General features: G+C 35.8%; 1 long non-coding RNA gene across 7 annotated transcripts in view; it reads right to left on the minus strand.

Moving 5' to 3' along the window:
- Positions 1 to 1,396: 1,396 nt before the first annotated feature.
- Positions 1,397 to 16,497, minus strand: part of LOC140646397 (uncharacterized) — a 79,958-nt gene continuing 64,857 nt past the window's right edge. For 2 of the 7 annotated variants that reach the window (XR_012040424.1, XR_012040423.1), the window contains 2 exons: positions 15,531 to 15,632; positions 1,397 to 5,978 (listed from right to left, as the gene is read on the minus strand). This is a non-coding gene — a long non-coding RNA (uncharacterized lncRNA). Of the gene's footprint in view, positions 5,994 to 15,530; positions 15,633 to 16,497 lie in introns of all 7 variants that reach the window. The other 5 variants (XR_012040427.1, XR_012040428.1, XR_012040429.1 and 2 more) reach the window with 5 other exon arrangements.

A 16,497-nucleotide genomic window follows, 5' to 3' on the forward strand; every position in this document is an offset into this window, starting at 1 on the left:
CTGAATCCAAGCACAATGCATTTCTGGAACGTCCACAACAATGCAACCAACAGGGGGCTGTCTGGCTACATGATGTTATCGAATCTGCAGTGAAATCCTTTTTCTGACTGTGCAGCCTACCATCCACGCATGATTCCTAAAACTGGTTTAGGAATCACACAGGTCATTTAACAGATTTCAGACCCCCAAAACAGAAGAGCTCTTTTTAATCTTTGTCTGATACTACTGGAAGTTCCTTAGGTTTGCGTCTGGAGTTTCATTATACATAAATGGGTAATACAGTTTATATATTTATTGATATGTCTGAAAATAACATATTGCTTATTTGAAAAGAGGGAGACTTTCACATTGTCTTGATGACAGGAAAGGTGTGTCACAGCTGTTTCCATATGCTAAGAAGCTATGCCTAGATGAGCATTTTTGTGTTAGTTTCCTATGTAGATGCCAATCTTCTGTAGAAGAAAAGAGGTAGGCCAAGATGGTGTTAGCCCCTTTGATACTGATTTAAAGAGCAGACAGGCAAAGTCTGTCTCTAGGAGTATCAAGAAAGGAAGAATAAGGCGCTGAATATTCCTTACATTGGTTTAAGCAATGGAAGTTAACTTTAATACTGGACTGCCATTCTCAAGAGGGGAGGGAACTTTTCCTTGGTGCCAGCACTGTTGCTCATAGAGCAAGCACATTCAGCTAGCTGAGCTTACAAAAAACTAACCCAAAGTCATTCAGTGAAACCACCATGGAAATATCAGGGCCAGGCTAATATTGAAGGGAACAGGAAGACTCTGTCAGTCTCAAACTTGTCTGGCTTGAGAATCACAGGACTGTAGAACCATAGCCATCTATTATTGTTGACTATTCTAGCTGGTCCAATAATATAATCCCCGAAGCTTTTCCTTTGCCTTTATTTCAATAAAATATTAAAAATGTATACACTTGAGACTTTATATTCTATAATTTATGCCTTATATAGTTCAAATTTTATAATACTTAAGGCTTTTTGGAGTATTTTATGAGAGATTCCAAAATGTTTTACTTTTAAAACCACTTAAAAGTGTAAAAGCTGCTGACAGAATGTTCCTTTATAGGTAATAAAGCCACATGCTTGCCCTGCAAAAACCATAGGGAAATGTGAAACTTTCTATCCATGGCTGTCTCCTATGGCTATAAACAGCAGAAGAAAACATTATGGATATATTATTCCCATCTCTCAACAGAAGCTAAGTCAGCCAGCCTCTGGCTACTCAGCACTGTATACTTCAGACTGAAGATTCAAACTGGATAAATGATGCTATAATTAATTTGTTAATTTCACAACTATTGAACATAGGGTTCAAATTTTACATTAAGAGACAGAAGCAATATTAGATAAATTTCATTTGATTTATTAACACAGAGCTATTATAAGTGAATCAAATTTGGAAAAAATATTGAGTTGTTGCACCTGAAAGCCATTAAATAACTTCCAACAGAAATAAACTGTTTAATTTAGAGTGAAAGAGTAACACCCCAGTGATATTAGCCCCCTCACAGAAAGATGACCAGTGTCACGTGTGCCATTGCATTTTCTCCATCATTTTTTCTTATTTCTGTTTATAGTTAAACATTTTCTTCTGATACACACTTACAACTGCCACCTTAGAAAGGAGACTCACATAGATCTCAGACATAAGTGCTCCTTCAAATACATTTTAAACTTTTTTTGTTTGTTTTAAATGAAGAATTGCTGCTCTGCTTCAAGTTAAACTGTGGTAAAATAGTAGCTCACCACTTTGGATATATTTCTAGCAATCATGTCTTGTGACTTCTATGACAGGAGGTGGTGATGAAGAACATAAAGGAGTCCAAACATTTCAAATTTCAATCATTACTGCTGGTATTGCTACCTGATTAGGAGAGATTTCCCCTAATACTTAAGATACCATGATTAAGGGAAAAGCTGAAACATTTTCAGATCTCTCTGAATATCAAGTACAGAACCTCTCTCACTCAGTAAAGTGTGCCATATGCAGTACCAAGAAAACTGCTTTTGAAATGTGAAGAACAGTGGCCTGTAGAAGTCCTAAATACATACGTGCAGGTCACTTTACATTTTTAAAGATGCACTGTTTACCACTGTACATAAGAAAATAGTGTTACAATTTAACTAGTTCATTCTTTCTGCAACATAGATCTTTACAGGTAAATTTATTGTAAAATATGCTGGAGTTCCAACATGAACATTAACTTCAGTGTATAAAAGACTTTGCAGAATATTGAAGCTGTTACTCACGAAACCACATTACAAAAATGGGACAAACAAGTGTTTAATAATAATAGCTATATATGCAAAATTAATCAGTGACAAGATAGGACACAAATCAGAGTATTTTGGAGTTCACAGGACTGGATAAATAGACCATGAATCAACAACATGGAAACTCCGTTTCTCAGCTTGAGCTGGCAACAAGGAAAGTTGATTGCAGATCTGGTCTTTAAAAGATGCACAATACTCACCTCTTCCTCTGAGATCAGAATTAATAAATGCCATAGAAAATTCCAAGAGGAAATGCATTACTGTAGTACAGCTACTAAACAAAAGTGTGTGGTTTTTTTTAAACAAACAAAAACCTGACAACCCTTTGAGATAAGTGTCTATTAGCCCTATTTTAAATGTGACATGGAGGTGTAGAAACTATAATAGTATGCAATAGTTTGAGGTACCCTGTTTAAGATGACAGTCAACAGAGTTAAGAGACTGTCAACAGACATAACATTACATAGTATTTTAAATTCAAATGACAACTCCTAAGAAGTTCAGCTCCAAATGTGAACAGCCAGTGTTTCCATCAGACGTGAGGGTCTTGAGTCAGCCACCTCTGAAGTGAGGAATACAAGTACTATGAAAACAATGGCCTGGTAACTTGTTTAGCATCATAAAAATAAAGGCAGAAAAAAACCCCTTCACATCCAATTCTTAGGAATTCTCATGACATAATCATGAAGACATGGTTTCCTCCACTTGCAGTCTTTTGTTCCATTGTCTACAGAATTTTCTACCAATTTCTGCAGCACCTGTAGCAGCATCAGGCTTCTTGCTTGCACAGCCCACAAACATCTTCCCTGGCTCAGCACGGCACCAGACCAATCCCATCATTAGATTAAATATTCTGTACAATCGTGAAGATTGCTTCATAGTACACTAACACAAGGGGGCAAATGAAGATTGCAGAATCTTAAAGCAGGAGTTATCTAACTTCTTAACGTTTCATTTTGTGATCTTCATGTTCTTTTTACAGTTAAGTTATTAAGTTGTGTTTTGTTTTTTTCCCCAAAAAGCATTTCCCCCTTTGAGTTCCAGTTCCCATATTAGGTGAAACATTTTATTTACTTCCACAAAGATGATGAGAGAACTGAAGCATCTTTCACATGAAGAAAGGCTGAGAGAACTGGGACTCCAGCCTGGAGAAGAAAAGGCTTGTGTGTGTGTGTGTGTGTGTGTGTGATCTTATCAAAGTTTATAAATGCCTGCTGATAGGGGTCAGGGAAAGTAAAGAAGACATAGCCAGGTTCTTCTCATTTTGTCCAGTGACAGGACAGGAGGCAACAGGCACAAAATGAAATGCAGGAAATTCTATCTGAACAGGACAGGTTGCAGAGTCTCCATCCTTGAAGGTATTCAAAACCTGACTGAACACAGCCCTAAAAAAACCTGCTCTGCCTGTCCCTGCTTGGACTAGATGATCTCCAGAGGTCCCTTCCAACCTCAACTACTCTGTTATTTTGGGATTCCTTTTCAGGACCAAAATTCATGAAGTAGCTGAGTGCACTAATAAGGTTGCCCTCTTCTGTGTGGAATATGATGAGGGGGATGAAACTGACAGTGATTTCACAGACAACAGCAAAAGCTACTACTTAACAGTCTGCATTCCCTTCCGGATCTGAAGTGCAGAGTGCTCTAGTGAATGTTAGGAATGATCTGAGGTGTGCAAGCCCCTTTCCCCAAACCTGACTCATTTTCTTTGCCTCAGGCCAGATCCCCTTCTGTCAGGCTGCTGCTTCTTCCAATTTCAAGAAACAAACAAAACCCCCAAATCTTTGCCCAACCTGTCCCAATCCTTCCAATTTTCCAGTTCATCAGATCTGTCCTTCCCCTATCAGTTCTCGGCTCCCACATTTCAACATTAGATTTTTAGACATGCTCCTCTCACTAGTTGTCTTCACTTCTGTACAGCTACTAGTCTCAGTTCATTTTCAAGCGGGCCTATCTTTTATTTCTCTTTTATATGAATTAAGCATCTTTTTCCCCTACAGTTCCTAAGCCTAGCAGAAAATAAGCACCTGAACTGAAAAGTGAGCCTTCCTTTCTTACATGAGGCACAATCCTTATGACCCCAGAGCTGCAATGCAGAGGGAGTTCCATTCAGCCACGGCCTATGGCACCGCCCATGCAGGTAAACCTCTGGAAAATGCAATTGATAATATTATTTAAGGTAACTGTGAACCATGCGAGAAATATGACATTCTTTTCAAAGATTTAGGAGCTGAATAATTTGATTAGGCCTTCATAAGCACTGGAGGTCATTTTCTTAATCCAGAGGGGAACTTTTGATCCTCAGTTGAGCTCTGGTTCTGCAAATGCTCAAATTGTATTTTCATCACATCACTAAACTGCTATAAGGTGCTGGGGCCACCAAACAAGGCAGTCCAACCTTTCCCCTTCTGCTTCTTCCCATTCCCTACCATCCCCTGCCTTGTGCCAGTTATAGGGGTTTGCATGGTGAACCAGAAGGAACCAGTCTCTTTCACTAGTCACACGAAGGCCTGCACTGGCACAATGAAGTAGTCAGGAACAAATGGTTTGGCCACTGGACTTGAACAAAGCCATGCAAATAGACTTGTTGCATGCTATCAAATCTTTCTGATCAGCTCTTTAGATTCCCATCTACTCATAGAAGTCCTGGAGAAAAAGCCTAGATGCATTAAAATACTGTATCTAAAAGAGTAACAGGATGGATGGCCCTCTGCAAGCACCACAGTCTGCAGTGTGCTAATGAAAAACAGTGACCTTTAAAGGGAGGGGAGTAGTGGAAGACTAATGTCTTTTTCTTTTATAATCCACAGAGTCTGGTCTTTCCAAGCATTTCTAAGTTTTCAAATGGCTGAAATGTATGTGCAGGTCTTTAGTATTAAGCAGTTACAGATAAGTGAATATAACATAGTGCTACTTAAAGAAGCCTCAGTGAGAAAGCTATCCAACTTCAAGCCAGATAGCGTATTTTTTCTGAGTAGTCAACCTCATTTTGGCCACATATCTTAAGAGACCCGTAGTAGGTAAATGTACACACAGAAGCGTTTACTTTATGAAAAGCTGTAGGCTATCTAATACTGCAAAGCTTTACTATTGAGAACTGCTCAGGTCTGAACTAAATTGGAAATTTTAGCCATCAGTAATTTCACCAGTTCAAATCCAGAGCAGGGGCAGACAAGAAAAGTGTGATTTTTACCAGCACATACACCAGGCTGAAATTCTATATGATCAAATAATGCAGATTTATGAATTATAACAACTTGGATTCATATTCATCTATGTCATGTTTGTACCTGTGCAACTGCACCGGTAGCAGGCCTGTGAAACCTGAAGTCAAAACAAATCCCCAGTGCAGATAAGCTCTTTTTCTCCTTTTAAAACACCTATATGATGTATAAACTTGAATCTGGGAGCACTTATTTGAAGAAGCCATGTGTATTTTAATGGTAAAATATAACAGGGCTAATGAGATTAGCAAGTGATACTGAGTCATGATAGTGAAGAAAATAAAATCTTAAAAGGAAACACACTTTCAGATCTTGACTGTATCTAAAATTAGTGACATTTACATAACCATTAGTCTACATTTGACTCACCACACAGTTCTTGCATGCAGCTTTTAAAAGGAAAGGAGCCCAAGTAATTTCCATTCTCACTGCAGCAATTTCAATAATCTCAATGAAAGATTCCCCTGCAAGAGAAACATCTTAGTGGAAGATAAGAAAAAAAAATTAGTAAAATCACAGTCAGATATGCAGTTTAAACTTCCAACCATAAAATTGTTACCTGTCTATAGACACAGTGATTTAAGAAATGAAGTGTTTATTAAGTTTTGTTAAAAATTTTGAAAGGCACTTTTACTTTATGTGCTTACTTTGCTAAAAACACAACAAAACATTTCCCAGTTCCATTCATTAAGAAAACGCTGTAAAAATGAACACACAGGTTTAAGAGTTTTAATAAAGAAATACTGACATTTAAAGTAACACCATTTTTATAAATTTTGTTATATATATAAACAAACACACTTACCAAAGCATTGTTAGACAGGTGTAGCTTGAGATGGCTCCTTTAATAAATTCAGCTTTCATGTAAACCAAAGCATTCAAAGTTATATATAAGTCTATTCTGTATTTACCATCAGATACTATGAAGTCCTAAATATTGTTTCTGAATAGATGAAACTACAAACAAAAGCCAAGAAAGTGTTCATAAACAATCAACATATAAATTATAACAAAAAGGCATCAGGAAATACACGAAACATCCTTTTTCATGACTCACATGCAGAAGTGGCTAGCCTTACTTCAGCAGCACAGTTAATACTGGAGATATTTACAGTCTTAACACCAATATTTACGTGCTGCTAAAGTATGACAGACATCAGCATCACAAGATTGACTAATTCATAAGTGATATTTCTCTTCACGATGATGAAATCCTTGTATTTTTGAGGCAGCACAATATGGCCTGCACCTTTTCAAAACCCACAAACCATTATGTGCTGCTACGTTATGCCAAGGTGTCTACCATACGTCAAGGAAATAGAAACATACGCTGAAAGCTGAATGCAGAATTTTCTTATGGAACGTTTGTTTCCATGTACTGACATCATCAGTATTAATAAACTACAAAATGTTTATAAAACATTTGTCCATTGCCAACCGGACTGTTTATTTACAGTGAAGCTCTAGACTTTTATTGTCAACTGTGCATAATACCTTAATGGGACATCAACCAGGAACTGGACAATTGTGTGTCTGATTAGAGGAACTAAAGATTATGCAGATGTTTACTTCAAAACAAAACAAAAAAACTCTGGATTATTTTCTAATCTAACTTTTGGTCATCTGGAAACCTCTGATGTGAAAAAAACAACTTTAATATATCAAAGAATAAGAGCTAATTTCAAAATAAGCTTCTGTCAAGTACTGTATAAGTCCTCAAGCTGTTTGTTACCTCTGCAGGTTACCCTTGCCACAGTTTTTGGGCAGACAGATTTACAAGTGCTTCTTAATCAATTTCAGGGAAAAAAATATATTAAAAAAACCCCACAATGGATTGTTAGCAAGAACAGTAACTTATCTGTTATTAAGAGCAGGAGTTCATCTGCTCCCAGCCTCGAATGACCATGCTACTTTGCTTGAAGAGGTAGGCAAGAGACTCAGAGTTCACATCCCTGCCAAGTATCCCTTTCTTACACTAAAGTAAGCCAGCATTTTAAGTGTATACAGTACTTTTACTGGTTGCCTAGATAACATGTATTATGCTTTTTTTAATGTTTTAATACCAAATTATTAAGACAAAAGCTACTGACACAGCACGGACCCCAGCACTCCATTCCATTGTAATGAGCCTTCTAGTCTGTTCATGATAAAACAACTTCTGTAAATTAACAGTGTTATCTGTAAGCACAAAAAAGTTTGGCAGGCCACAAAGGGGGAAAGTTTGGTGACTTTTCCTTTTCTCCCTTCCTATTTTTGCTCCTACAATAATACAGCAGGATAATCTCTGCTAGAAGGGTCTGTTGCTACAAATGTACCAATTAAAGTGAGATTTGCCAGTGTAAGTTTACAGGTAGCTGCAGCAACACTGAGGTTTTTATATAGCTATCTAGTTACAAATGCTACTTTAGGAACTGTATAAAAGAGCCATTTCTGATACAGTTTATACATGCACAAATATATTTACACTTTTCCCCTCTCTTACTACCTTTGTTTGTTTTTTAAATCAGACAGCTAAAATAGGCAAGCTAGATTATATAGGCACAACTTACCCAGTACCTTGGTGAAGTAAAACCTGAATGCAAAGTCAACGTAAACCTAACTGTAAAGGTATGCTGTGACAGTTGGTTTCACCCCTGAAGAAACTGTGCTAGGCATAATCCAAGAGAGGAAGAGGTAAAGAAAAATCCTCACCATATATACATAATGTGGAAGGCAAAGATAAAGAAAAAGATAGATGCAAGCAAAAAGCTAGCCAGCAGTAAGAGATTTACTTGAACTTTTCTGGGAAAAGAATATGAAAGATGTTCTCCAGCAAGAGAAAATACTGCTTCTTACTTGTAGATTTACCTTAAAAGATTGAATAAATAAGACAGCTGCAACATTTAATACCTTTGGAAGTACATTTCTCATTTGTATGTTCAGGCCAAATTCTTCATTTGTAAACTATGTGTGTTTAACTAGATACTGTTGTTTCAATTGCCTAGTTGTTTTTAGCTTCTAGCTTAAGCATGGAGGTTTTTTTCTGTTGCATAAGTAAATCCCTCTAAAATTAAACTACACACACCATGAAATGAAGACTTGGCAGAACTATTATGCTATTTTCTACAGTAAGTACACTAATAAGAGAACTTGCAGGTAATTCCACCCACGCAAAACATGAACACAAAACCTTACATGCATTACTGGATTGTGGGTTTTTTTTTTTTTTTTTTTTTAAACTTTACTACCAAAAATGCCCCAAAACAAAACAAACAAAAAAAATCAAACACAACATGACTGAATATTTTCTACATTGCTATTAAAAAAATATATTTTCTCTGTAAGGAGAATAAGCATGTTTTCACATAAAATTGAAGAGACTGTATGTGAGAGAAGTTGAAGAACAGGAGAAGGATGAAAGGTGGAAGACTAAGATAAAAAGTGTACTGATAGCTAAGCCAGAAATCTATTGAAATCCAGGAGTGTCTGCACAAAGCTTTGTACCTCTGTGTTTTGGTCATAAAGCTAATATAGTCATGCTATGAAGAGTGCTTCTCCTACCTCTATCCTTGTGTCTTAAGATGGAGGTCTGTGGGTAAAAGAGAGACAGACAGACAGACAGGGGAGACCTCAATAAAAGCTGGGAATCATGTATGCAGGCAGCTCCATTAGATCCGCCCAAGCTCCTGAAAGTGAGAGCTCTGCTGAGGAAGATGGAAGGATTCTGAAGATGCAGAACTGAAATTCCATAGAAGCAGGCTCTCTACACATACATGAAAGTCAGGAATGTTGTTAGAAAAAGCAATTAAACTGTTAAAAAAAAAGAGAGAAAGAAAAAGAAAAAAGAAAAAAGGGAGAGGAAAAAAAAAAAAAAAAGGGTGTGTGTTTGTACGATTGGGGTGTTCCCAGTCAAGGGAGGAGCCTTTCCTTGATTTCAGTATTCCTTACTTGATTTATCAAAGACCAAGGCCAATATAAAATATCATGTTCAGTTTTTATTGGTTTGTGGTTAAGAGTTTATGACAACACCAAGCCCCATTCAATCTCTTTCTGACCCCATGAAAACCAGCTACAAGTGAATTTCTGGCTACTGTAACTAATAAGCTCCTTAAATTCTATGTAACATATTGTATCCAAAAAGGTACCACTAGCCAGCAATCTGACAGTTCAGTGACCTGGAGTAAAACATATCAAGGCCTTTCTATTAAATACTGTATATTGTCTTAGATGCGCAAGAACATGACAGAAGATTAAACATTTACCTTGTGCCTTTTGGTCATACAACAAAGACACTCTCTTGATATTTCTTGGCCAAAACACCTTCCCCACTGATAGTGCTTATATACCATTTGCACACAACCATATTCCACTGCTTGTGTTACTTACTCATTAATGCAAAGCAATGCAGATCCACTATGAAAGCAAGGCTATTGCTTCACTGTTCATTGTGGCCCTTTCTCAGCCTTATTTCAGTTTAAAAGTAGAAACCTGAAGGTGAAAGACACTGAAAGACTTTGTGTCCCACAGTCTAAAGCATCACATCATTTGTCCACCAGTGCTATTCTCCCCCGTAACACAGACATCAGAAAGTACATCTCCATATCTCAGTTTTCCCACTTTAGCTTCTTAGCTAAAGAGTAACTTACTCATATGGTAGACAGGACATTTTTGCAGTGATAGCTTTTTTGACAACTGCTGGTGAATTTGCAAAGCTCTCCTCTCAGAGCTCACAGTTCAGTGCCACTAATACACCATTCAATATGAATAAACACACTGACAGTTCAACTGCAACTCTTGCTGCAAATACATAATGTTTTTTTACTAAATTCATCTGGGCAAAAGACAGAATTAAAGAGATAATCTCACTTCACTACTCAGAAATCTAAACACTTCTATTCTCAAACATCAAAATTGTGGGATCTAAAAGTGTATGTAGCTGTGTCTTGATAATACACTGTTCACTTCCCCCCTGCCCCCACCAGTTTAAACAATAGTAGTTTCACTTTATTTTTGTCATATGCTTACTCAACACTGTAATATTTATACTGCAAACACACTGGAATTTATAACTCTTGATAATTCTTAAAACTTACATTTAGAAGTAAATGCAAGTTTAATATTCTTTTACTCCTGCCTTCTGGTTGCTTTTGCTAAGGAACCCTCTTCCCCCCTAATTCTTAATGTCAGCAGCCTTTAAAGTGATATGCATGTTTAAAAAAAAAAAAAAGCAGAAAAGATTCAACTGAAATATTTCAAAGTATTACTTTAAAGGTATCAGTGTACTTTTGGCTACTATTGCATTATTATTTGGTTCAGGTATAACCTATGATTTTCAGTTAATTCACTCAACTTAATTGAGGCTACTTTGTGGTCAGAGGAAGAAGAATTAAGAGAATAAGCTATACACCTTAATTGCTATTCTCCTGAAATAACAGTAAGATTTTGAACTCATGTTTAAGACTCCAATTCTAAAAACCAATCTGTCTCTAACCTAGCAATTCTGTGCTAGGTTTGGGTGGTTTGTTTTTTGTTTTGGTTTTTTTTGTTGTTTTTTTGTTTGTTTGTTTTGTTTTTTTAAATTCAATGACTGTGATCCAGAAATAAATTAGCCCCACTTCACCTCCAAAAGGAGCAGTCATTAAGGATCAAGCTTATACACACTCTCCATATATTCCATACCTTCTACCAAGCAGTTGAATATTTCTAAGACTATCATCAATTTGTGTTAAAAAGTTACAATTAATGCTTTGGATAATTTTCTGAACACAAACGAAGATGAATATTTGAACAGAGATAACTAGCACTGATCTGGAGTTTTGGTGGTAAATTATGGGTAAGGTCAAGCATACAAACTTTGACAGAAAAGGGATTGTCTGTTAACTATTTCCTGATCATGTCAACAATTTTCCCAATATAACCATGGCAAAAGACTGGGGGAACTACAGAAGTTGTTTTCAATGTAAAATATTACTAATGAAAGTTAAGCAGGTAACTGCTGATTACCAAAATCTACTGTTACTAAATTTGGAGAATCTATATTATGTGTCCAGCCAACTCTGCAAGGATCATGAACAAACATATCTAGACTAGCTGGAGAACTAGTGCATAAGATAAACATAAAATAACAAAGCCAGCTAAAAATAAAAACCAGGAAGTAAACCCATTAAGAAATTCAGAAGTATAAAAATACCTGGAAATTTGGAAGTGCAGTTATGGTCTATCAGCATCGAATTCAGTTTTACATCCTTATTACTTCATCTCAGCACTCCAACCACTGCTTATACTAGCTTGACTCACATACTCGTTTGTATGAGGTGCACTTCCCCCCCCTCCCCCCATTGCCATCATGAAAATAAACCAAAGTGAGGGCAGTTATTTGGTATTGCAATATTGATGCTTCTATTGGAGTGATGAATAGCAACCAAAATGCAGCGGATTTACGTGGAAAGCAAAAAACTAAAGGTAGTCAGTTCTGACTTGAACAAGTACAGGATGTTAAACAGTTTTTATAGCTTGCTAACTAAAAAAGCAGAACTAAGGGAAACTGATATAGCACACAAATATTATCAATGTACATTTTAGTATATTATCAGTATATTTTAGTATCAACTCTAGCTTAAAAAAAAAATTGAAGAAGACTAACTCCTCCCACCTCTTTTCCCAGCTTCTAAAGAGTGTTTTGTCAGATGTTGATGCATTAAATAGACCGCTATATGAAATACTTTACAGGGAACTTGTAAAGTGTAACAAGCTCTGGGTTCTAACAGAGTTTGTAAAAGTTATATTTCAGAAAAGCTTTCCAGATCCCTCTTGATTGCACTGGTATAGCTTGCACACAACTTTAAAAAATCTGTCTTCCCTGCACCTTTGGCATGCACACAGGAAGAAAACTGTGTGAACACTTTCAATCTGTACCAGCATTCTTTCTGCTTGAAAGGACACATACAAAATTAAGAAAAAACGAAGAAGCTATTTTCTAAGTTCTATGAAGTAAGTTTTATATTTCATTATAGTGGTCATTAAAAAGTTCCTTTCCCCCGATTTTATCACAAAAAATATTGATACTCAGTCTAGTGGATCTACCAAAAAGAAATCCAGGTCTGTCTTAAAATACAACTTAAGTTTCTATATTAGTATTTAAAAAAAAATTCATAATACCTTTTCAGATTTAAAAAAAAAAAAAGATACATTTTTTCCAAGTTCTCCAATAAACATATCCTTAGATTATTACACTATTACCTTCAGAAAAGATTATCTTATGATTACAGTTCAAGTTTACAAAACCTGAAGTATATAGAATCATTGCTGGTAAAAGAGAAAATGGAACAATCCTCCTTCAAATAACAATACCCATACAATACAATCCAGCTATATAATGGAAAGTTATTAAGATAGGGAAACAGGTTCTCCTCTTAAATATATCAGATTCTTAAAAAAAAAAATCAAAACATATCAGTTGACTATTAGTTTTCTGTCCTTTTCATTAATTTCTAGCTTTTTTAAAGAATTAAAAAAAAAGTTAGTTTTATTAAATTCTCGGAAGACTTGCTCATTTAGCCCAGGGAGCAGTCACAGGCCTAGTGTAAAATTTTGTGCTCTCCTAAGCTGGCACCCAGTCTTTTATGAAAGCAAGCCATGCAGGTATTACTGTTTAAATCTTCTAACTATAATGTACAGCAAAGCATTTCTTGTCATTAACAGACTACTTAATACTCAAGTAGCATTTTGCAGAAACCCTGGTGGTCTGTGCACAGGATCAGTTTCCTAAGTACTGCTGGGAAAGTGGAAACTACATCAGTCAGTGTTCACCAGACTACCTTCCTAGTTGCTATCTTATCTGATGTTGGTAAATAATAATAAATCATAGGACAGTAACATAGCAATACAGAAAAAAAAATTTGGCCGGATATGTAAATAATACTGCTTGCACTACACAAAACCACAAATCTTAAATTTTGATTTTGTTACACCTCAGCATGGTATGGAACTATAATGCCTAAAGACAAAAACCAGGCTCATAGCTCAGAATGCAACCCCACTTGTAAAGGGCTAAATTTGCTGCATGTCTGCTTCCAAAGATTTAGGGTCAGAGTGACAATGCTATAAAATAAGGGTCAAAGCACAAAAAGACCAAGGCCACAGAACAAAGAGCTTTTCCTGTCCTGAAAGAAGTTACTTTTTGTAAGCCTGCCTTCTGCTCAGACAGTAAATTTGTCTTTTTCTTGACATCATCCCTACATGACTTCTATAAAATGCCAGACAACTGTATGACTTACGAAAGGTGAGACTGAACTGTTAGAAGAAATCAACTGTTAAGGGAATCCACTAGGTAACAGCAGAGGAACACATCCTAGCAATTGCTATAACTTTTCCAATCCTTAGCTGTATTTCTACAAATTCATTATTTAATTAGTCACTTTAGCAGAAGTTTCAAGTGTCCTTAACACCTTTGGGGTACAGATTCCTAGTCATATTATCTACTTAGATTATTGTTTATTCAATGGTAGCTGAGGAAATATGCAGGAGCAGCAACTCAGAAGGCTGTTCTAATCTTCCCCCCACTCCTCCGTGAAATATTCATAGAAGAGTATGCTCTATGAATATACTTGGAAAGTATGAATATACCTTTTGAAAGATGCGTATTACTCCCTTTCAAAAATGTTTATGGGTTGGTTCCCCACTTCCCCATCAATGAGACCCACTACTCGCAGAACTGAGCTAATGCAAAATAAAATGGTGCTTTCTAAGGCTGACACAGATTGCGAAGCAGTGAAGTTCATTTTTCCAGCTAGAAAATGAACTTCACTTAGGATATGCTTTTTCAAAACAACAACAATAGTTTTGCCAAGTGAAAGGAACTTTATCCACTGGGAAAAAAACAAACAAAAAAAAGAAAATAAAAGATAAGGATGCTGGGTGCCTCTTATGGCTTTATATTAAGCTAGATTTTCAATATTTCACTAACAAGCTTAAAGTAAAACCATGCTGAATTAACTAGAAGTTAATATATTAAGAAAAAGATTTATAGTCTAATACCTAAAGCACACTAGTAGTAAAAAAAAAAACCCCAACACACCAAAATTATACTCTCAGCCCTATCAAACTGCCTAGTAAATATCCACAAACCAAAAAGACGACATTAATCTCTGAACAATTAGCATTTGGCTTTTTTTTTGTTTTTTTAATAAAAGCTAGTTGACAGTATGTTCTTTGAGCAAATATCAGTATTGCAAGAAGTCTCTGTCCATCATAACCCAAACCTATATGAAAGAATTGGAATTATCATTAAGTTGTACATTATCTTTTTTAGCAGGTCTAAAGCATGACATTTTGAAAAAATCACATCTTTCTTACTTCAAGTAATTATTTTCCCCTTCAGAACAAATGGATTCTGCCCTCAAAGTTACTATATTTAATTTTTTTTCAGTCCTACTAACTTACTTAAAAGCTGGAACTAGAGATTCAGATATGTGGAATTAGGTTAAAAAAATAGAAAAACACTTACCTTTTGGCTGTGGAGATCTACAATTGTTTTTGAGTTTCAGTGCCAGCAAAACAGAAGTTTTATGTTTTCAAAAGGAAGCAGATTCCTTTGCTTTTACTCTGCATTAAGCTATAATATGTCTGATTCCTATTTTAAACATTAAATGTAGCATTTAAGAACATTATTTGGGTTTTTTATTCCTAAAAATGTAATACAATTGAAAAATATCTTATTATAGGAAAAAACTAGTGTAACATATGAAAGGCCTACTCCAATCATCCTACACTTTCTGAAAGAAATGATTACTCCTCATCTCTCAAGAAGCACTGGTGCAAGTATACTGATTTTCCTTGTGGTGAATAGCAGCCCACAAGTTAAGGAACTGATGCAAACTGGCAGATTTCCCCTTCTAATTCTGAGTCATATGTGTCATCTTTTTGTCAAAAGCTGGGAAGAAAAAGAGTCTCTCTTCCAGCCTGCCACATGAAACCACCTGCTTAAAGATAGAACAGACCAATATTGCAATATTAGTCTGCACATTGCTGGTACTTACACATTTGTTCTTGCTTTGTTCAGATAAACAAAATTCTGAAGACAGCCTTAATGTTAACTTAGCGACAGAACTTATCTCTTTGATTTAGGGCCAAAAATCAAGCTGGTAAAAGGAAAAAAAAGAGGAAACGAGTTATGTTGGCATGAAAATGCTTATTCTTAAATTGGTAGTGTCTTACCTGCAAAAGACTAAGTATTCAGTTCCTTAAAAGCTTACATGTATGCTTGGTTTAAGCACTCAAGTATTCAGCTAGATTTGGTATAAATATTCACATTCTCAAAATCAAGAGTTCATGTGTGTGATTAAGACCTCTTTATCACTGTACATGATTATCAACTAATTCCTCAACACCCCCCCCCAACAAACCCAAAAACCTCCCCTAAAACCCAGAGAATCTAACAATTTCAGTGGGTTAAATTCCACATGTTCCATTTTTTTTTTCTTTTGTGCATTTTGCAAATTAAGAAGTGAGAAAACCATTTTCTTCTTTCACAGATTCATCAAGGTCAGTTATTGTTGGACTATATACTGTGTGATGACACAATTTCTCTTCCAAAGGCTCCAGCACCAATTAAGGTTGGGCACATCATTGCCAGCAGATTACATATTTTCAAATTGCACTGGATTTGCTGATCAGACCTGCAGAAAGCAGGTGTAAATGTTTACTGTAACAATGCATTGTAATATTTCTATTGATTTGTGGCACTGCCAGAGTGATTGTAAGTAAGTATGCTTTATTAAAAAAAAACAAACTTGAGAGCAGTTAAAGCAAGAATGAGTTTTAGACATTTATAGTAAGTTGTGCAAAAGAATGCAAAGATAATAGTACTTGAAAAACTGATACAGTGTTGGAACGATCATGCCATTTTAATCTTAGATTAGCTTTTTTATATGCAAATACACATAAGAGATATAATAATATATGATATATATGTATATAAAATTAGATAGACAGATAGGTATAAAC

Source organism: Ciconia boyciana, chromosome 1 (genome assembly GCF_034638445.1).
Source record: "Ciconia boyciana chromosome 1, ASM3463844v1, whole genome shotgun sequence".
In the NCBI taxonomy this organism is placed as follows: Eukaryota; Metazoa; Chordata; class Aves; order Ciconiiformes; family Ciconiidae; genus Ciconia; species Ciconia boyciana.